Source organism: Delphinus delphis, chromosome 8, assembly GCF_949987515.2.
Source record: "Delphinus delphis chromosome 8, mDelDel1.2, whole genome shotgun sequence".
Classification (NCBI taxonomy): Eukaryota; Metazoa; Chordata; class Mammalia; order Artiodactyla; family Delphinidae; genus Delphinus; species Delphinus delphis.
The window spans coordinates 77,008,979-77,030,764 of record NC_082690.1 but is presented as its reverse complement, the minus strand read 5'-3'; the positions used below and the strand labels follow the sequence as shown (position 1 = coordinate 77,030,764).

Sequence of the window (21,786 nt, the reverse complement as noted above, 5' to 3'; positions counted from 1 at the left end):
ACTTGAAGAAGAAACACGGTGAAGAATCAGAGGGCACATTTTTAATGCCAGCCATAGCTGGTTTCATTGGTTCAAGGCTACAGCCAAACTTCACAATGTAAAAGTAAGCAGGGAGGTAGCAGGTATTTACCTGAGCAGGTTTTTAATGTGAATGAGACAGAACCGTACTGGAAGAGGACGCCAGACCGAAGTTACATCAGTAAGGAGGAAAAGTTGATGCCAAGCTATCAAGCAGCAAAGGATAGGCTAACTCTGTTGTTTGGTGGCAATGCTTCCGGCAATGAAGCTGAAGCCTCTCTTAGTTTATCATTCAGAGAACCCAAGAGCCCTTAAAAACATAGCCAAGGGCTCTCTTCCTGTTGTGTGGAAGAGTAACCCCAAAGCCTGGGTTACACAGGCCATTTTCCAGGACTGGTTTCTCCACCACTTTATCCTAGAGGTAGAGAAATATTGCTTGGAAAGAAGGATGTCCCATTCAACATTCTTTTGCTGCTCTACAATGCTCTGGGCCACCCCCGATTCATGGACGACTTTCATCCCAGTGTCAGAGTAGTGCATCTGCCACCAAATACTACGTTGCTCATCTAACCTATGGACCAGGGAGTTATAGCGGCTTTCAAGAAATATTATTTACATCACACTTTTCCTCAGGCAGTAAAAGCGAGTGATGAATCAGGAACAACCTTACAACAATTTTGGAAGGACTATAACATCTACAAGGCCATAAAAACATTGACTTTGCTTAGTGTGAGGTTATGGCCGTCACCATGAATGGGGTTTGGAAGAACATTTAGCCACAGTTTGTTCACGATTTTTGTGGATTTGAGAAGGTGGATGAGGAGTCCAAAGAGATCTTCAGCAACTTAGTGATCCTCAGCGAGAAGCTGGAGGTAGATCTGCAAGAGGATGACTGCATTGAACTCCTTGCTGTGCAACACGAGGAGCTTACTAATGAAGACCTGATGGAATTGGAGGCCCAGAGAAAGGATGAAGAGGGACAAGAGGAAGAAGTAACTGAAGAACCAGAGAGATTCACGATGCAGGAAATGGCAAGAGGATTTTCTTTATTTGAGGAGGCACTGCTAGTTTTTGAGGCACAGGATGCAAACACAGAACGGTACACGAAGGTTGCAGCAGCCGTTCAGAACACAATCCAGTGCTACCGTGTCATCTATCGTGAGAAAAAAAGAGCTACTACCCAGACATCACTGGATCGTTTTTTCAAGAGGGTAGATAGAATTGAATCCAGCGAGGAACCAGACCCTGTGCCATCAGCGTCAGGCGTGAGTGAAATTGCAGCTCGCCCTCCGTCTCCTATTGCTGAGGATCCCTCAGCTCTACCATCTCCCACCTCTTCTCCCTCCTCCAGTCAGTAACTCTCTTCTTGACCTGTTCACTCGATGCCAGCCCCTGTATGCCAGCTGTTGTACTGTACTACTGTACTTTTCAAGGTACTGTACTATAAGATTAAAAATGTTTTCTTTATTTTTTGTTTGTTTTTTATGTATTATTTGTGTGAAAAGTATTATAAACCTATAACAGTACAGTACTCTATAGCCGATTGTGTTAGTTGGGTACCTAGGCTAACTTTGTTGGACTTACGAACAAATTGGACTTATGAACTTGCTCTCAGAATGGAACTCATTTGTTCATAGGGGAATTACTGTAAAGGAAAAGGATTCATGATTAGAGCAATGAGGGGAAATAAAGGAAGTAGCTATGAAGAGACACATTCTAAAGGAAGTGTAAATATACTTTATATTTACAAAATTACAGAATGAAATTAAAGATGATGGCATGATATTACTTCTGAAAATGCATATATTTAAAATAAAGTTGAGAGAAAAGACAGTATTTTTCATAGTTTTAGAGACACATTCTATAATTTGCTATTCACTGGACTGCAACAGATGTTTAATTTTTTTTTTTTTTTTCGGTACACGGGCCTCTCACTGTTGTGGCCTCTCCCGTTGTGGAGCACAGGCTCCGGACGCACAGGCTCAGCGGCCATGGCTCACGGGCCTAGCCGCTCCGCGGCATGTGGGATCTTCCCGGACCGGGGCACGAATCCGTGTCCCCTGCATCGGCAGGTGGACTCTCAACCACTGCGCCACCAGGGAAGCCCCAGATGTTTAATTTTTACATTGTAAATGCCATGTGGTCTCAAATTATTTGCCTTTTCTTAACTATTAAATACTCTTACAAAATAAATGCTCTTCTTGAATACACTTTTTTTTTTTTTAAACTCTTCACTGAGCAGTAGGGGGAAGGCAGGAAGAATTGTAAGAAATTATAATTAAAACATAGAAAGGCTGGTTTAACTTGTGTACTTAAATTTCAAATATCTGAGTTTACTGGAAGAGATTGTTCATTCACTAATTTCAAGATCACAAATTTCTTTTTGACTAGGGTTGTCAGATTCAGCAAATAAAGTTAACAACGAATAATTTTTTAGTTTAAGTATGTCCCAGATGTTTCAAATATTTGTCATACTTTAATCTGCTAACTCTATTCCTGTCATGTAACTTTTTTCAGTTAAAGAAAAACAAAATTATTAAATATCTTGTGTGTGTGTGTGTGTGTGTGTGTTACTCCTAACAGAGATTTGTACATACAGAACATCAGTTATAGCTTCTATGGTCTCTTTCCTGAAGTCGTCAAGTCAATGGCTTGATCCATTCAGGTAAAACAGAAACAAAACAACAAGAAAAAAACATCTTTTGGGGGACATGTTATTACAAATAAGAACCGTGATTTCTTTTTTTTTAATAGGATAATGTCAAATGTTGATTCCGTTCTAACCTGAAACATTATGCAACACAAAACTGAAAATTTGGGAGCTATTTTAAGTCTCAAGATGCCAAAAAAGTTAAAATTTAAAAAGTATATGTTTAGGACTTCCCTCGTGGTGCAGTGGTTGAGAATCCACCTGCCAATGCAGGGGCCATGGGTTCGAGCCCTGGTCTGGGAAGATCCCACATGCTGCGGAGCAACTAAGCCCATGCACCACAACTACTGAAGCCCATGAGCCTAGAGCCCATGCTCCGCCACAAGAGAAGCCACCGTAATGAGAAGCCTGTGCACCGCAACAAAGAGCTCCTGCTCTCTGCAACTAGAGAAAGCCCATGTGCAGCAACGAAGACTCAGTGCAGCCAAAAATAAATAAATAAATAAATTTATTTTAAAAAAGTATATGTTTAAATGTTTTATGAATCTTTGAAAGATTAAATTTTCATATATTGTAGGAATTAAATTCAAGTTAACCCTTGGTGTGAGAAATAGATCCTTTGTCCCAAATGAATCTATCTCAGCTTCATAGACCTTTGTATTTTAATGTGCTGTGGATGTGATCTTTGGCTGATGGCATTTTGAAAAAGCTGGAGTTGAGTTTGAAATATATAGACATTTTCTGTTTTGAAGACAGAGACGTAATAATCTGCAGAAGTCTAGTTGCCAACAAGACTATTAAGTTCAGAAGAGTTAGAAATTTAAACGCTTAAAGACATATAGATATAGTTATATAATGTAAAATAAACTTGCTAATGGCTTACAAGGCTGGGCTGAAGTCTTGAATCATTTAAACACATCAGCATACATTGCAAATCTGAATAATTTATTTTCACAGTTGAGCTTTGGCAAAAAAACAGCTTTTAAAAGATTGCATAGTGGGCTTCCCTGGTGGCTCAGTGGTTGAGAGTCCGCCTGCCGATGCAAGGGAAACGGGTTCGTGTCCCGGTCCAGGAAGATACCACATGCCGCGGAGCGGCTGGGCCCGTGAGCCATGGCCACTGAGCCTGCGCGTCCGGAGCCTGTGCTCTGCAACGGGAGAGGCCACAACACTGAGAGGCCCACAACAGTGAGAGGCAAAAAAAAAAAAAAAAAGAATATCCACTCCCACAACTTTGTGAAGAGACTCTTACACCTATGGAAATAGAAAGTGATATACAAAGATTAGCCAAGGTTTCTGAAATAAAAAGATTAAAATACAGAGAAGATTGCAATTAAATATATCTGTATATTCATGAAGAAAGAACATGAGAACTCAGTGAAAATTTCCGAATCCCCTTTCTAATTGTCCAGTGTTACTCATTTTCTTTCCCTCTCTCCCTCTCTTTCTCTAGTTATCACTGCTGTAGCTGCTGACATAGGTTATCACCATGACTTACACTTTAATCATTTATATTCCCAGAAGTTGTATTAGTCATGCAAACCAAGAAATGGTAAAGCGTTAAAAGAAACTTTACATCTGGAATAGAAGTAACCCCATAGTCTCAGGCCTGGTCGTATACTGCGTGGCGACTCTGAGCATGGGGTCACTTTAGGTCACCTAGAATATGCTCTCCTGTAGCTGAGGAAGCTAAAACCAAAGGAGATTAAGTACTGTCTGCCTGTGTTAGCTTTGATCCTCTCATAAGAGAAAGGACATGAATAATTATTGAGTACCCATTGTGAGTTTTCCATCTTGCGCACATGATATTAATTCTTCTAAACAACGATTCTCTCTGAAGTATTATATTCTCCATTTCTCAGATGAGGATATTGAAGCTCAGTTTCTTATGTTTCCCAAGTTTACTTACTCATGAAGGAATAAAACTGGCTCTCCCCTCCTGATTAATTCATTTTTCTCTCCCTCTTTCCGTTTTTTTGTTTTTGTTCTCCTGCTTTACATTAAAACACTGAAGATGTGAACAACTAAAACCACTTAAAGGAATAGAATACTATCATTCAAGCATTCAATTTCCATTAGTCATTTGTTACCAGAATACCAATAAATACCAGCATACTATACCTGAGTTTCTACTGGGCAAAACCAAAAAAGTAGCCTTACAGTACAGCTTTTGTAGACAATGGCAAAGTAAAGATGGCATGAGCCATGGGATGTAGGTTTCACATACTCATTCTGTAGAAAAAGCATACTTACCTGTGAACATACTCACGTTTGGAGACAGAAGGCAAAACAAAAGGCACAAACCGTACTTAAAGAGAATCATTCCTCTCCCCATATTCCCAGTTATTCTTAGCAGTATCTGAGCTACACAGAGTTAAGACATCCTTGGCAGATATGCCATTCGTTATTTGTTAATTAAAAAACAAAAATGTAAATAAAAGAGAAATAATTTGAAATACACTAATGATTGAAATAGTCTAATCACACATTGTAAATCAAATATATATAATTTAAAAATAAAAATTAAAAAAAGAAATAGTCCAATAATTCATTATATTACTAATTTATTATTTGGGAAATGGTGCTTTTGCCATTAGCACAGGTCAATGAAATGGCATAATTAATTAAATTATATACTTTTACATACAATTAATTAAAATTATATTACTCAAATGACTCTATAGCCCAAGCGGACTAAGTCCCTCACTGTGTTATGTATCACAACGGCCAAGGACATGATACACGGGTATACAAACAAGTAACCCTCAAATCCATGGCTAACATTAGATTATTTTTAGATTTTCTCTCTCCATTCCCAGAAACTCAGGGATTATGCCTCTACTTACTTCCTCATCAAGGATCCAACTGGTTTCTTGGATATTTCTAACTCGTTTCAGTAAATTCTAGTTCTATTTATTACCATCTCATTAATTCAAAAAATGCACATATCAATGAAATTTCCAAAATATACCTGGGCAAGGATCTTATTATAGTCATCTTTTATCAACTGGGAGAGGCTGAGACAGCCTTCAATGTGTGTGCACACACACATGCACAATCTTTAACAGGAATTGTCAATTGCGTTGATATTTATCAATGAAATGTTTCTTACAGTTAGTAGAAGTGACCATTTTGGGTGTATGATCATCCTTTTGTGATTTTTTAAATCCCCTAATCACTTGAAGAATGATCTTTCTCTCTTAAGAGACTGATGGAAAGTTAAGAATTTATTTAGCTATAAACAGCTGAAACCCCAACAAATAATGACTTAACATAATAGATGTTTGATCTCAGACTTCCAGCTTCCAAAACTGTGAGAAATAAATTTGTGTTGTTTCGAAGCTATCCAGTCTGTGGTATTTTATTATCAGCCTGAATGGACTAAGAAAGTTGATCTTGGGAAGCTGGGGTGCTATTCTAACATATGCCTGTTTCCTCTCTTTTGAACTTTCCTATCAGGTCCTCTAGGGTGAAACAATTCCTTCCCTGTCTCTGACTAGGTATTGTGCTGTTGGTTTTAACAAAAAGGTTATGTCCTTCAGGGACTGGAGTCAGGAGAGATGTTCATATTACCTGAGAGCTGGGAGTCTGTACTAGAAGGCAGAGCGAATTTCTTTTTCTCCTAGGTGCAGTGTCCGCCCAAGAGATTCCCGGGGCATGGTTTCAGGAAGCTGATACCCTACAGTACAGCCACCAAGCTGACCCTAACATCCTAAAAGACAGGGGCAATGTCAGTTATTTCACTTCTTGCACAATCCCCTTGTTATTTGCACATTTATTAATTTGAAAATGTTAAAATCTTCAGGGATGAAATCAAGTTCACTTTATGTAACTTCTGAAATTTAGGTCCCTTTAGCAAAAACCTTGAAAACCTACTCCAATGCAAACCTGAAGCTATATATACATGTTATCCACAAAGGAACACATTTTTCTCAGCCTTAGGGATTACGTGCTTGAATCCCTTGGAAGTGCATTTATATTAGCTGGACTGCTCCTCATGATAAGAATTCAGTGGTTCACTATACAGCTAGACCCACTGTAGATCAGTAAAGTTAATACGTGGAATAGAAATGTAGTGTCAGCCTCTGCAAAAGGTATGGTTTGCTGTGAAAATAATCTGTGCTGAAGGGCTAGAGAGCTATTATATTTCTGATCATTTCCTCTAGTCCCTTGTTCCCAGTGACTGCCAGCCTTAATAATGTCATTACAAAAATTGTCTCCTGGGGCTTCCCTGATGGCGCAGTGGTTGAGAAGTCTGTCTGCCGATGCAGGGGACACGGGTTCGTGCCCTGGTCCGGGAGGATCCCACATGTCGCGGAGCGGCTGGGCCGGGCCCGTGAGCCATGGCCGCTGAGCTTGCGCGTCCCGAGCCTGTACTCCGCAGAGGGAGAGGCCACAACAGTGAGAGGCCTGCGTACCGCAAAAAAAAAAAAAAAAAATTGTCTCCTGGGAGACTACTGGGATTTTTGTTCTGCAATCTCATCTGATACAATTATTTGCAAATTTCTAGAAATAAATTGGCTTACGTATCAATTTTTCTACCTGGTTGATTTAGAGCTATAACTAATTGCAATGAGTCTAAATTTTAATATAAGAAACTTTTCACCTAGCCTAGCTCCACTAATAATTTAAAAATTCCCTTATTGCAGCCAAGGAGTCAATTTTGCACTAATGACTGGCAGAGAGTGAATTTTCATTAAGTTTGTATGCACGTGTATATGTGTGTGTGTGCAGTCACATCCACACTAGACAGTCACCATTTCTTCATCCAGTCTACTCTCCACCCATCTCCTTCTTGATCTCTGCCTTTATAAGCTGATTTGTATGGACTAAATCAGACCTTTCAGCACCCTCTGGCTTCCATTTGGATTCACCCAAGGGGCAGCCCCAGCAGTTTCTCAAAAGGAGCAAGGACATAAGATCATGGTGTTGATTTCACTAGCTGTCTCTTTTCAAGTAATCTATGTCTCTTGGTCAAAGGCATTTGTTCCAATCGAGATAAGGATCTTATTTGACTCTGTCCGTGGTCCTGTACTAATTTCTTTTATCCTTTCAGGCCTTGGTCAGGGAGATGGGAGACAGTCATATGGTTTGTGATCTTTAAAATGCACAAAGTCTGGAAGTTTTTTATTGCCACCTAATTAGCAGTGGAAGGATACATAAAGGAAAAAAACAGACCCTTCCCTCTGACAAGTTTCCAGATGTCAATGGGAAAGAGACTACAAGATGGCAGCCCCTGGGATTAAGGGAGTTCCTTCCTGCTGAAGAATTCATTATAAAAAGGAGATAAATTATTATCAAGGGGAATGCCATGAAAACATCTACTCTGAGAAGAGGGTTGCCCAACATCAAATATCACAAAGGTTTTGGCTTTCAGGAAAGTAGAAATTTTCTTATATAAGATTTTCCAGGAGCTTCCTGTGATTTTTATGATGCTGAACATTGAACCAAAGAATATAAGTATTCAATAAAATTATAGTCTTCTAACTTAGTCTGAGCATTTTATTGCTTCTTTGTTAATTAAGTCTTTTTTATAATTATGCTTGTGTTAGTCTGGCTTCCATGGCCTAATATTTATACTCATCCCAATGGATCCAGGTTCTTTGGATTCACACCTTATATAATTTAATGCTGTCATTTAATTATAATTAAATATAATTTAATGCTATAAATATATAATTCAATTTAATTCCCGAACTCACATAAAAAAATAAGTGTTCTAAAACTAATTCCTGCGTAAAATCCAGGAGTACAACCAATTCATCATTTCAAGATACAAGGATAACCCAAGTCATCTAAAAAAGTGGCTTATTTTAAAGTCAAGTTCCTGAGCCCTGAGGGTAAGCAGCATGATGGGATGGTTAAGAACATTTGGTTCAGGGATATCAGGCATATCTGGCTCCAGTCTTGACAGTTACTGACTCTGTGACCCTTGGCAAGTTACCCTCAAAAAACCTCAGTTTCATCACCTGTAAGTAAGTAAATCTCTATATGGAGACAATAATACCTACCCCACAGGGTCATTGTACTTATTACATGAAAAAATTCAGGCAAACAGCACAAAATGTGGCACTGAGTAAAAGTTCAATAAATTCAAATATTGTCTATTAGAGATGCTATAAAAGGAGAGCTGAGACTGAGTGACATCCAGGAACCCCATCCTACCTCCCAAAGCATCTCTGTTATCTAATTTCTGTTTTGGGACTTTAGGTAAGATTCTATCTGAAGAGAGTTTTTCACTTTGTAAAAGAAAAAATGATGAAAATTAATACTTCAAGAAAGTAATAATAACAAACATTCCTTAAGTATATGTAGGCACTATTCTGAATGGTCTCTGTGCACTAATTATTTAATTTTTCACAGCACATTCTTGATAGGTACAATTACCTACACTTTATAGAAGAGCAAAATGAGGCACAGAGAAGTGATGTAATTTGATCAAGTCTACGCACCTAATAACCTGAAGCGCCAGGACCTGGAACCAGGAATACCAGCACCAGAGCCCACACGCTTAGCCCCACGACTAGCCTGTCTTTCTGAGTATAAGTCATTCTCTACGGACCCCAAATTCCTCTTTCTCCATAGTGTTTTGAAAGGAAGGATTACATCATTCACCTCATTGTCTAAAACAGGATATGGACTGGCTATAAAAGACTTGAAAAGATAGCTATCCAGGAACAAACGATGGTGGCCAAAAAGTATTTCCAGGAGCCTAGATACATGTAAGATACTATGAATTATTCCAATGCAAAGTCATAAACTTTAAAGTCAGGCAAACCTGGTTCAAATTCAAGTGGCTGCATATTCTCTGTTAGGACTTTCAAGGTGGAAATTGATAAAAACTCAACTTTTTACTGGCATAAGGATTTAGTGACTGATTGGAAAGATATTGGATGACTCACATAATCTAGAACAAGGCCAGCAAAGAAACCTCAAGGATTGGGACAGAGAACTCACTACCAAAAGAACTTTGTTCTCCTTTTATGTTTTCCCTGCATTCTTCCAGTACTGCCCTCAGCTCTGGGATTACATTCATAGTACTCAAAGTCAATGATAAAGGAGGAGTTTTCACTGCCAGCTCCAGCACAAAATCCAGGTGAGTGACTCCAATTGCCCCAAGGTGGACCACTTCCCTCCCTTCCTATCCAGTCACCCAGTCACTGTGACCAAGGAGGTACACTCCTGTTTCCAGATGGGGAGGCCTATCACCGGAAGAATGGTAATAATGAGAATTTACCAAGTAGATGAAAACCATAGTTACCACAGAGACTAAGGCTGTTATCCGAGATCAGACGATTCTAGTCACCCTATTGGCTTATAAAGGATAAGTTGAGTAATGCATGTGAAGCAACTGGAACACTATAGATGCTAAATAAATATTAGGTTCCTCAAGTTATAGAGCCCTTCCTCCAAGTCCTGGGAAGAGCTGATAAAGGACAAGAAGAACTAGATGAGAAGGAGTGTGCATGTGTGTGTTTATTTTTCCCAACCACTGTACTTTTGAGGTATTGGACTCCATGACAAAGTTTCTTCACTCCATCCATCCCACCCTCCTCAGCTCAGGTAATGTTGTAATGATTTGTGGGTCTCACTGTAGCTTCCAAGCACATCCGGTGGCTTGTTGCCCACGTGGCCCACAGTAAGAAATACAACTTATATTTACAATAACCCTCATTATATATTACAAAAATGGAAAAGCTTTTCACATAATATTACCCTCACTGGATGTGAATGATGTGCTCTCATATCTTGTGTTTTAGCCAGTTCCTTTTTTAAGGCTGGTTTTGGATCACTAAATTGGTTTGAAGATCCTTTAAAAGGTCATGACCTTTACTTTGAAAAAACACTAGTTTTGGTGGGAGTGAGGAGGATGGAGGATGGAGGATTGGGAGTCTGGATTTTCTCCCTCTATTAATATATTAGGTCCTTTCCCAGAGTTTTAAGGGTGCCCCCTTGTAGTTGGAGAAGCTGCGAAGCCCATGTTATTATTGATCATTTCCATAATGCATAGGTGAAATGGCAAAACGTGGAAAGACAAAACTTGGTGATACTCTCACCTGTAAGAAGAAAAGCAAAGGCTGATTTGCAGCATAAATGTTGTATTGGAGACTCCAGGATTTGGAGTTATATGGACCTGGGTACAACTCTACTACTTACTATGTAATAATGCCATATAATTTAATATCTCCAGTCCTCAGCCATATCTTCTGTAAACTGGAAATCAGAATGACACAGTATCTTTCTCATAGGACTTTTTGGATAATTAAGTGCATTAACATATAAGAACTGAAATAACCTGCTGTATAATATAGTATGTAAATAAATTTCCTGAAACACAACCTTTGCATTCACACATTCTCATCTTATCAAAAAGTCTAGTGTCTGTAACTTACTGAAGGCTTCCCCAGATATGACCAGAAATCCAAGTGCTTACTCTTGTCCAAAGATTATGTTCTCTCTCCTTGTCTCTGGGGCCAGAGCTCAGATATGCTCCCTGGAGGCTGGAGGATTGGAAAATTTCTTCTGCCACCTGAAGATGGTTGCTCCAAAACAATACACTATGTTATATGGACTTCATAGCTAGTGTCAAAGCCAAAGACTAATTGACACAAATTATATAAGACAAGGGTTTCCAAAGGGATCCTCTGCTTGTTTCTGCAGGCACGTCTGAAGTGCGTGGCTAGATCTGAATCACCTGCTCCAGACCTTGCAACTAGGGCTGATGCAAGTGCTTGCCTCAGGCTGCAGTGGATTTCTCTGGAGCTGGAGAGAACATCCTCTACCCGCAGTGCTGTGCTCAGCAGAAAATATTATTGCCTTGGAGGCAAGTGTGGAACGGATACAGCATAATGTGGAGAGAGGAAAGAGGAGAGAGGATAATATTCCTACACCCCCATTCAGGAATGTCACTGCTGCTTTAGCATCCTTCTACTTTCTGGGCCCTGTCTTAAGGAGAGAGTAAAAACTACTCATTTAATTAGACATATATCACTGCCAGTTCCATTTGTCTTAAGTTCTTCTGGAAACAGGTTGGTAAGATCCCTAAGTAATCTGGAGGAGTGGGATGGAGGTTGAGTACACTATCAACTCAGATGGTTATAGCACATCAACGAAATTAGGACTTACTCCCATTTTGTTGCGTGCTATATCTATACTTTCTACAAAAGCGTAAAAATCTTGTCATAAATGTGTTGTCTGTGGTCCCAGATAACAATAGAAAAAAGCATGGCAGAGTGGAACGGACATGAGCTTTGAAATCCTTTATGGGTTTCAGTCATGATTCTGTCACGTACTATCTGTGTTATCTCAGGTAAGTTATTGACTTCTCTGAAATGTTTCCTTGTTCATAGTGAATCTGTTGCATCTGCTTCATATGTGTCTTCTCTCACAAAATATAGAAAAGTATAATTGAAGCAAAGCATGGAAACTGTAAAAACAAACCAAATAAAGAAGAAAAGAAAAGAGCTTTGGTCACTGCTGTTGGAGGAGTTCATCCAGAGGACGTGATCACTGGTTGACCCACAAGCTAGACCTGGGCAATCAGAAGCTCTTTATCTCCTCTCCTTTCCTTGAAATGTATGTTCTGCCCACTGTTCTCATAGTGGGAGCAATTTTAAAGATACAGCCTTGAGAGAGCAATGTGTAGTTGAGACCATCTGGACTGAATACGTGACTGAACTTATCAAGGCTGCTATATAAACTTTCAAGATTCTAGTGGGTAGATGCAGAGATCTACTCATTTTGTGGCCCTCCAAGACAAGTCTTGTACGTAACTTTCCTTGCTTATTAAATGTGCCACCTACCAATATGGAGTGGTCTGCCTCTTTTTTCGACCTCTCCTTTCCCTCTCTGTACAGGAGTCAGTTGCAAATTTTACCCAGGTTTTGAACCAAACTCCCAAGGTGGCAAACCATCTACTGCCTGATTATTTGTCATTCATTTGGCCACGTGTATGTGCAATCCTTTTCTATTAAGGGCAGTATTTCTCAACAAAGACACTACTGATAATTCTCTGTTGTCATGACCTGTCCTGTGCACTGTAGGATGTTTAGCAGCATCTCTGGCCTCTACCCACTGTATGTCAACAGAAACCTCACACTCCAGCCAGAGAATAGCAGTAAAAAAATTTCTACAGACATGACCAAATGCTTCCCTCTATACTCATTTCAGAAATTCCTAGCCAATGAGACAAATATAATTTCCTACTAAATAAATAGAAAATTCCAAATTCTCATTTTCCTGGCTTTCCTTGCAGTTGAGGCTCAGGGATGTAATCCAATCTCCTCCAATCACAGGCACCCAAGCTGCTCTTTGAATCATATATTAGTAATGCAAAAGATGGTAACTGCGTAGAGTCTATTCTCCAGAGGGTGGCGTCAGTGGTAAGGCTGAATCAGTAGTAAACTACACCATGTATCCAAAGCTAGTGTCATGGACCAGTGTTGATGGTGTCTGCATAGTATACTGTGGTGCCCATGACCAAGAGAGTGCAGTGATGTCTAGACCAGACAAGTTCTTCAGTGTCATTTAGGGCATTGTCCTTGGCTACATAGATTCTAACCATTTTCAGAGATTCTGAGAGCTGCTCAATAACCTTTCAACAAATGTTCTGCTCAAATGAGAGTTATTACTGTTGCTTCCACTTAATAATCCTGACTGATACAGTAGCTATTGCATAAATTCAGATGTTTTAGGAAGCTTTGACAAATGACTATGAAATATATATATATATAATTGTTTCCAAGTGAATGTTGTAATACTCTCCTTGAGAGAGGTTGGCCAACACTTTATTGATGTCTGCATGTTGGAAGAGAAACATCATAGATAGGTATTTCATGATATATTAGAGAAAGAGATGTTAACTGATTTTGATAGATAGAGGTTGCTTTTAAAGAGAAAAGCTAGCTGGAAAGAAAGAGAAAGTGTGCCCTTTGCTATATTTTTGCATGGATTTTACAAGGTTCTTGTACAATATGACACTGTTATTCCTGAAAGATGATAACTGGTCCAGTGCCAAGCTCTTAAAAGGCTCTCAGAAAAGGCTTCTTAACTTGACTATACAGAGCAACATATATGAAAAGCCCCTAATCATATTTTTACCACTTTCTGAACAGAATGTTGCTTTGGCTGGTGATTTTAGAATAGGAACTATTCTGTAGAAAGCCACAACTTTTTATTCAGAGGCCCACAAATCCACTTCTTAACACGAGATGCCTTCCGTGGTTCAGAGCTTAGGGAAAGGGGAATTGAAAAGATGCTGGGACATTAGAAAAAGGACTCATTTATCTCTATGATGTTGTGCTTTTAAGCCAGGATCACACACTCCTTAGGGGGCAGGAAGGGATCCAATAGCTACCAGCCTTGGACACCCTATTCTTTTCATGGAAATACACTTAGTTCTCTCACTTGACCCATACTCTTGCTTCTGCTCTCCCATAAGAAACTTCTGATCTTTTGTGTTTTATCTTTCATTCTCAGCCTACTTGAAGGTTATGGTTTTTCCTTGACTTTGAATCCCTAAGCTTCCTGAAAATTAACTTGCCCTCATGCAGAGAATTTTTTCTCATCTGGAGGCTTCAGATGCCCACCTCTCCTTAGTCCAGCTCTATCCCACTACATCCTGGCACAAATCCACCAAAATGATGCCCCAGCCCACCCCCAAAATCAAAAAGGTACTCCAAGTTTACCTGTGAGAAGGCCTGTTCCTGAAAAAACAAGATCTTCAATAATCATTTTGCTGTTCACATGAAACTAACACAACATTGTTAATGAACTATACTCCAATACAAAATACAAAGTTAAAAAAAAAAAGAATGTCCAATGTGATGGTATTAGGAGGTAGGGCCTTTGATAGGTGCTTTAGTCTTGAGGGTGGGGCCCTCATGAATGGGATTAGTATTCTTATGAGACCTCACAGAACTCCCCAGCCCCTCCCACCATGTAAAGATACAGTAAGAAGTCTGCGACCTAGAAGAGAGCCCTCATTTGACAATGCTGGCACCCTAATCTCAGACTTCCAGCCTCCAGAATTGTGAGAAATAAGTTTCTGTTGTTTTTAAAAATAAATAAATAATAAAAGGCTCTGCACAGAGCTTCATAACCTCTTCGTGGACTTTTTGTTTTCAAGCTGATGATGGAAAAACAGTTATATTCCAGTTGAAGCCAGAAGTCCAGTATGCACCACAGTTGGAGCAGGAGGCCTAAAATTTCGAAAGAACCGTCACTAAGCAAAATGTCCTCAGATCTTCAAACGAGAAGTTCACAAGCACATAGGAACTATCTTGAAGACGGAGAAAGTGATGACTTTTTAAGATGTCTCTCTCTTATTCCAGGTGGAATTTAACCGTGACTCTTGTCCTCTCCCTGATGGTATTGCTCTGGATTTGTTGTGCAACTGTGGCTACAGCTGCGGAGCAGTATGTTCCCTCTGAGGAGCTGGGTATCTGTGGTGACTTGGAATTTGTGAATGAACAAAAGCTAAACAGATATCCAGCTTCTTCTCTTGTGGTTGCTAGATCTAAAGGTGAAGATCACGAAGAAGCAGGGCCTCTACCTGCAAAAATGAATCTTGCTCATTCAGAAATTTAAGGTGTTTTTTTTTTAAAGAAAAGTGTAATAGACATCTAAATTTCCATTCCACATAGTGCTTTTTAAAATGGTTTCATTGGATATAGGGCTTAAAAATCACTATTAAATGCAAATAAACTTAAAAAAAACCCAAAAAACAGGTACTTACCATCTCACCAAATCAGAAGTCTAGAGGTAGGACGGGCCAGCATTGAAGTGGCCATTCAGCAGTGCTACCAAAGACTTCTCCCAACTTTTCTGTCACTATTGCTGGGTTGGCAACTACTCTCCATGTGGTTGTGAGATTGGTGCCACAGCTGGAGACACAACAGCATTCTCACCAAAAAATAAATAAATAAAAGGCATGGGCAAAATGGGTTTCTACTTACATGCTCCCTTTGATCAGGAAGGGAAATTATTCTCAGCATATCCCTCTCAAACTTGCCTACATCTCCAACTCCCAGACCAATAAATATCATGTGGCTGGGCATCTTATCACCCAAACCCGTTTGGAATCCTGTTAGCAAGAAAGGAAGAGATGTGTTTAGATGTGCAACCAAAAATGCCTGCCAGCCTTGCCTTGAGCAGGAGTAGAGAAAGGCATGGCAGTGCATGTGCTATCCTTGTTCTTTGTACCTTTTTCTCAAAAAATAACCAGGAAAGAATCAGAAGTTTGGAAACAGAATTTGAGTTTTATTCAAAGAGGTCTCTTCAGTATTAGTACCCGTGTAAATTGTAGTATGCAGTCCCAAACTGGAATCTCCTGTTTGTAAGAGCATGCCTTTGGTTAAAGTCCCACGAGAAATCATCTTTAGCTACTAAGACAAACATCTCTGCTCTTGTTTCCTTTCATCATATTTGTGCCACAATATAAGGCAGGAGTGACGGCAGCAGCAGCAGAGCTGAAGCGTCCACATGAAGATGTATCACACCAGTGCTTTTTTCTGCAGGACCCTGGAGCATAGCACATGTTGGGGTGAGCGCTGCATGTGGAGAGGAATGAGACACAGGCAGATGGAAACCTTGTTTCATATGAGTTATGTAGCCCCGAGGAGCCGTGGTGATAAATGTTAAAAAAGCAAGGGATTCAGCTGAAAACTGTTCTGACTGCACCACAGAAAACGCTGTTGACTTGCTGGGATATTTGCTAAAATAGAAGGCTTTAGGATAGACATCTAAAGCAGAATTTATCACAGCACACAAAGCCTTCAGTCAATACTCGTGGCCGTATAACATACTTTGCAACTGCCTGTGTGAATGGACTGGGTTGGGCTGAAATAACCCTCACATCAGAGAAACTTCTTTGTGAAGTTTTACTTTCCTGGTAACATCTGCTCAAGAAAACAGTCTTGAACCTGAGTCATCAGGCTTATTTCATCTCAAGTAAGTTCATTTTATAAATCTTGATGTTAAAAAAAGAGCACAGCGCTGTTAGTAGTGATTGTTTTTTTAAATAGATAAGGATGGCAATTGTAATAATGTAAAAATGTACAGGAAACACTTTCATTAATGTTTTATTCATCAGACTGTATAAAATAGATAATAATAATGTTGATCATTACTTTCTTGAACATTAGCCTCTTGTGTGCTAAACACCTTGCTTTTATGCTTTATCTCTAATGGTTATAAAAATCTTACCTTAGAAATAACTTATCTGAGGCTCCAAGTGATTTTCCCAGGACCATGCAACTGATAAGAGATAGAGGTAGTCTTCAAACCCAAGTTTGTCTGACTCTAAAGCCCTTATATTTGATATTTCCTAATACACTCTTTCATACGTCCTAGTCTTTCCCATAAAACCAGTTATACTTCAGCCCATCTAAAAATGCCAAGCGTGAGGAATAAGGATAGAGGGAAGAACCACAAAGAAGATGAGTTTCATCTTGTCTCATGAAAGGCACAGAAAGGGATGGGGCAAAAGGCTGATAAAAAGTTGCCTCCATAACATGAGGATTAACCATTGAGAAATTCTGCTCCAAATAGTGGAAAAAAGTAAATCAAGGGAATTAAAACAGCATCTAATAATTTTGCTGCTGAATCTTAACATTGGCAACATTCATAACATGATTCATAGCATTGCATTGAATTTTGAACTTTTCCTCAATCCAATTAACTAGTAGAAATATCTTTAAAACACTTCTGGACGTGTCTGTAATGGTGTTTTCAGATGAGATTAACGTTTGAATCCATGGACCGAGTAAGGTAGATTGGCCTCCCAATGCAGATGGGTATCATCCAATCTGTTGAGGGTTGAATACAATAGAAGTAGAGGAGGTTGGAATTCACCCTTTCTTGCTTCCTGCCTGCTTGCTTCACTTAGAACATCTCATCACATCTCATCTGGCCCTTGGGCTGGGATTTAAACCATCACTCCCCTGGTTCTTAGGCCTTCAGACCTAGACTGATTTATACCACTGACTTTCCTGGGTTTACGGCTGTAGACCACAGATCATGGAACTTCTCAGCTTCCTTCATCATGTGAGCCAATTCTTCAGAATAAACATTTCTCTTTCTCTCTCTCTCTGTGTCTCAGTCCATGTTGATCAAGGAAAATCAAAGGTTGTAAAGTATTTCCCAGTCTACAATCCAGATACCACTGATAAAAACTGAAGTCAAAAATGATTAGGGAAAAAAATGAACTTTTTGTTCATATAACCGATAAGTGGCACTTTGGGATATTAGGGTTGAAGGGGATAAACTTTGTTAGCCCGGACAACATGGATATGGGTTGAGATAGAGCTTCCTTAAAGGAAAACAAATACTGTTTTTACTTGAAGAAGGGTATAAAGGTCTGCTGAACAAGCTAGAAAAATAATAACTGTTTCCAATTGAGTAAATGAGATAGAGATAGATGAGATAGATAGATAGGCAGGCTAACACATGGAAAGAAAATAGTTTTGTGACAGAATGTTAATAGCACTTTTTCTGGATGGCCATATTATTAATAGTTGATTTTCCTGCTTGGAACTTCCCTATATGTGGTGGATATTTTGATTCTCAACCTCAAGTCTTCACTTTGGAGGGTTTAGAAAGTAATCACCTAAATCCCCCCCAATACTCATGCAGCTAGCATTCTGGATGCGAATTACATACTGCCAGTACTTAGGAGAGATCTGGAAGGCAGATTGAAGAAACAGCCATTTCCCTACCCCCTTTGGCTTTTGCTGCAGACAATTTAGAAATGTGAGACTTTCACACAGCTGCACTCCAGTCCTCGTGCTCAAGTTTGGTGGAACACACAGAATGTTATGAAAACACTGAGTGACTTCCTAGCCTGGATTTCTGATAGCCGTGTCACAGCTTCAGTTTGCTCGTCCTCCGGAGTGAGCGGAAGTTGTCACAGCAAGGAACAGTGGCTGCCTCTGAGATGGTAGCTCCCCTTGTGGTTCAGCTCTGCGTTATTCTAGGAACCCATTCAGAATGTCTAGCCCAGGACCTGTTTTTTCAGTCCTTCCAACAATTGTGTAAGCACCTAATATCTTGTATTAAATTCTTTTCTGCTGAAAATACTTATAGTAATTTCTGTTTTCTGCACTCAGCCTTACTGATTCACCTATATTTTATTATATTGTGACTGTAAATCTTATATCTTGTGTAACATAAATACTCCTTTTAAATCTCATGCCATTTCTCACCAACACAAATTCTTATTTAAATTAGCTGGTCTCTTTACAATTCCCAGAAATGCCCTTTGCTCACCACTATATGTATGCTCCCTTCTGTCTACTCAAGCCTACTGAGAGAAACCATGGCATATCTGTAATAGCTAAGAGTTCTAACATTTCTGCCATATCCACTGTGCCCAGTAAAGCAACAGCAGTCCTGTGGGGAAATGGTGGCGTCCAACATGGTAGGACAAAAATGTAGTGAGATGGAGCTGTGAGAAATCCCCTGGGCCTAAAGAAAATTTGGGGTAGAAAGAGATTTTGCAGAAAGCTAGAGTTTCTCCTTGAGCTGGTAAGGGCAAGAGCAAGGATGATTTGGAAGCAGATATTTAGTTATTCTGATCCCTATGTGTGATTTCATTATTATTCTTCTCACAAAAGAACTCTGAATTTTGACAGTGTACACTGGAAGTGAATATCATCTTAGTCTCTAGCTATGATTCATTTCCTCCTCTTTATTCTTACAGATGAAAGTGAACAATAGATTGTATTAGTTCGTGTCCTTCTTAGGTTTTCTTTTTAAAGGTAAATGCATGTGGGAAAAAATTTTACCCACAACAAAGTGTATCAAATGTATAAAAAGGGAGATTCTAATTTTCATGTTTGCAGCCATTCCAATATGCAATCCCACTGCCCAGAGATAACCAGTGCTACCAGATTAGATAAAAACTTTCTGACATCTTTTGATATATTTACATCATTTTTAAAAGTGGGAACACACTGTCCATACTGTTTGCTAATTGATACTTTTTCTTAATAGTATATCATGGACATATTTCCATGTCAGTATTCATTACACAATTTCATTCTTTTAAAAGGCTGTATTGTGGCTTACTTTACATATGTAGTTTATTTAACCTTTATCCTATCAATCAACTTTGAGATTGCTTCCTCATTTTTGTTCATGAAAATGGTACAATGTATATCTCACTGTATTTGGAATTAAATTGATATGAAGATCTTCAAATGAAAGTTTTGTTTTCAATCTACCAAAAACAGTTAAGAACTACTTAGTTTATATAGTATCATGAGCCTGAGGGTAAATTAATATTTTTGTTTGTAGTTTAATATAAAATCTGGGTTGAGGCATAAAAGTTAGGAGCTTATATATTAAGTGTAAAGATTTTAACCCTTTTTCCTGCAGTAGTCTGAAACTAGATTCACAGAACAAAGAACTCATTAACCACTTACATTTATGGATGGAATTGAGATGTGTGAAATGCAGAATTTAGAATACCCCCAAAAAACAAATTAAACAAATTTTATTGTTCCCAAAATCAAATGTATTCTCAAAAGTTTATCAGTAAATATTATCAGTGATGCAGTAAAAGTTACATAAAAAAATGTAATTTCAGTTATCAGAGAAAATAATATATCTGAAGCAAGTTCTAGTTACATTTTGTTTCAGGTGTATCCCAAGAAGAGGTTGACAATGTAAACCTAAACTGAAATTAGTGGTACAGATCATGTTAGGAAATCACATGTTCCTTTAAGTCCTAAACACAGTGAAACTTATTCTCCAAAACTCTAAGGAAGAAGCCATACTCCATTCAGCATTTGTCTCAGAATGCAATCAGCATGGCAAAGACAGAGATAATCTTTTTGACAAATCATACCTCCATAGAATCTCAAAGCTCACAGGGACTTCAAAGCCCACTTAATTGCCCTGCTGGTTCTTGAATTCCCCTTTCTGCCTCTCACCAGATGGACTACTAATTTACGTTCAAATATCTCAGTTATAGGCATTTCTCCACTGAATGCAGAAATTCGTCAGATACTCAGATTTTTTAAATCTTGGATTTCTTTCTTTCTGTAAGCGTTCGGTATTAGATCAACCCTCTGGATACACAAAGAATAAGCTTCACCCTTCTGTCTCATGACAGCCTTGTAGATATCTGAAGACAGCTCTCATCTGCATCCTGAGGTTTCTCTTAAGGGTAAACATCTTGCCAGTGGAAGGTATTCTGAACCCATAAGGTCAACTACACTTTCCAGAGACTTCTGATTTTTTTTTAAATCATTCATTCCATCAATTGACTAATATTTATTGAGAGCTTTCCACATGTCAAGTATGGCACTTTCAAACTCACCAGTAAGAAAAGTGAACACCCCTCTGTCCTCATGAAGCTTATGGTAGAGTTAGGGCAAAAAGAGACATTGATCAACTTACCTCCCATAAACCATGTCAATTACAGAGGGGAGTGCCACAGAGGAGAGTTAGCCAGTCCTGTGGGACAAGTAATAGAAAGCTCTGATACCCTGAGTGATAGGGTAAGCTTTCTTGAGAAAGCGATGATTTGAGTTGTGATCCAAAGAATGCATATGAGACATCTAGATGGAGACATAGGAGAACAGATTTGCTAATTGAAAGAAGACAAGACCTGTAGGAGGAGGGAGCATTGTCTGAAAAAGGTCGTGTAGCAAAGGCATAGAAAATGAATGGGAAGAATGACTTCCTAAGAGATTGACCTGGAGAAGTGAATTTTGGGCATGTTTGAGGTTTGGTTGTTTACAAAGATTATTGAAGAGTTTTAAGAACAAGAGTGAAATGATCAAATTTGCATTTACAATATGTCGCTTTGATCTCATGAGAGAAAACAGGTTGGAGGGGGAGAAGGAGGAAATGTAAGTCAATTACTAAGAGGTTATTGGAATGGTCCAGTAGCTGAGGCTAAAGGATGAAGGAGATGGGGTGACTGGTGAGAAATGGGTGCATTTAAGAGATGTTTAATAGGCAAGTGTTGAGAATTCCAAATGAACCACCACAAATTTTTAGAAGTTTTTTTTTTTTAACATTTCTTTTTTTGTTTAATTAATTAATTAATTTTTGGCTGCATTGGGTCTTCATTGCTGTGTGCAGGCTTTCTCTAGGGGTGGCGATCAGGG

General features: G+C 39.0%; 1 pseudogene; it reads left to right on the top strand.

The window, feature by feature from the left end:
* Positions 1-1,037: 1,037 nt before the first annotated feature.
* On the top strand, positions 1,038-15,256 carry LOC132430287 (transmembrane protein 59-like; annotated as a pseudogene).
* Positions 15,257-21,786: the final 6,530 nt, after the last annotated feature.